The sequence below is a fragment of the Equus asinus genome, chromosome 17, assembly GCF_041296235.1.
Source record: "Equus asinus isolate D_3611 breed Donkey chromosome 17, EquAss-T2T_v2, whole genome shotgun sequence".
NCBI classification, from domain to species: domain Eukaryota; kingdom Metazoa; phylum Chordata; class Mammalia; order Perissodactyla; family Equidae; genus Equus; species Equus asinus.
This window is the reverse complement of record NC_091806.1, coordinates 17482275-17483945: the sequence shown is the minus strand read 5'-3', so window position 1 is coordinate 17483945 and position 1671 is coordinate 17482275. Positions and strand designations below refer to the sequence as shown.

The following is a 1671-nucleotide window of genomic DNA, read 5'->3' as shown; positions in this document are numbered from 1 at the left end:
ATTGTGGGAGATGGGTTTATTATAAAATATGCTGATGGGAAACTTGGATTTATCTTATTTAAACTAGGTTTGTATAATAAGACAATACCAGATTATACCGCATGAAAGGTATTTACTATGCTGATGTCACTTTTCAGCATGGGTTTTCCAATAAATCTGGATGGAAAAACACAATCTAACAGTTCTGAATGAATTCATACTCATGGGAATCTCACATCACCCTGAACTGCATGCTCTATTATTTGGGCTCTTCCTCAGAATTTGCATAGTGTCAAAGGTGGGCAACTTGGGCTTGGTCATCCTTACTGGTTAGACTTCAGACTACAAAGTACTTGTGTATTTTTTTCTCAGGCAATGTCCTATGACTTCTATGTGGCCATCTGTAACCCTCTGCTCTGCTCAGTTATCATGTCACAAAGCGTATGTCAGGTGCTGGTGGCAATTCCATATCTCTACAACACATTTGTTTCTCTTCTAGTCACTGTAAAGATTTTTAATTTATCCTGCTGTGGCTACAATATCATCCATCGTTTCTACCATGACTATATTCTCTTGTTATTTTTGCTTTCCTCAAACATGCATGAAATTTATTCACTATTCTGATCTTATCAGGTTTTAGTTTGATATTTTCCCTTCTGTTTGTTCTTATGTCTTACCTGCTCCTTCTTGTAGCCATTCTCAGGATGAACTCTGCTGAGAGTAAGAACAAGTCTTTTCCCACCTGTGGATCCCACCTGACAATGGCCGCAGTGTTTTATGGGACTTTGATATGCTTGTATGTGCAGCTGAAGTCTAGTCATTCCTTCCACGTGGATAAAATGGCATCCATATTTTACACACTCATTATCCCCATGTTAAGATCCCTTGACCTATAGCTTGAGAAAAAAAGATGTAAAATATTCAGTACAATGAATGTGGAAAAAATTATGCCATCTTTTTTCTTAAAGTTTATGGACAATATGATTTTCAATAATCAGCTCATGGGATTCCAACTTTGCTCTGTGTCTTTAGAAGGAATATCAAGCATGGGTGAGTTCAACATACACTTAGAGATTGCCTTATAAGTGTCAGTCACCCCTCTATGTGCTATAAATATATTAGTACAAAAAATATTTTCCTTTCTTGAGGGGCAGAGATCAATTATAATAATCAAGTAAATTCTATACTGCAGTAGAATGCATTAGGATACTATAGACCATAAGAGAGGGTAAGGAGAGTGGGTGTGCTGTGTAGGAGTGAGGAAGAATATTAGGTACAAAGATGAATTCAAATTATTCTCATATTATTCTCAACTATTTGAATAAACATCCCAGTGTCTATGAATATGTTTGTGAGTGAGCATGTGCTTTTACACAAGCACATCCTTCTGTTTTAGCCGTCACGCTCTTCTATGTCATGTGTTAAATTCAAAGTTGTGATTTTAAGGAGGCTCAGTGTAGTGCTATGATTTGAAGTCATCAGTCATATGAATTTGCTCAAATCCTTGCATACCATGTGGTTGATCTTAGGCTCCTGCCCTTTTCTCATCAGTGTAGTTGCTTTCATATAGGAGCCCTAGAAAGATCATTAATTAGACTTACTTAGAAATTCATAACTCACAAGAGCAGCACAAAATCTTATTTTACTGAATCAGTCCATTTCTCTATACCAGTGGATAAACCAATTAAGATA

The 1671-nt window shown here is 36.5% G+C and overlaps 1 pseudogene; it reads left to right on the top strand.

The window, feature by feature from the left end:
* Positions 1–354: 354 nt before the first annotated feature.
* On the top strand, positions 355–912 carry LOC123277902 (olfactory receptor 8K3-like; annotated as a pseudogene).
* Positions 913–1671: the final 759 nt, after the last annotated feature.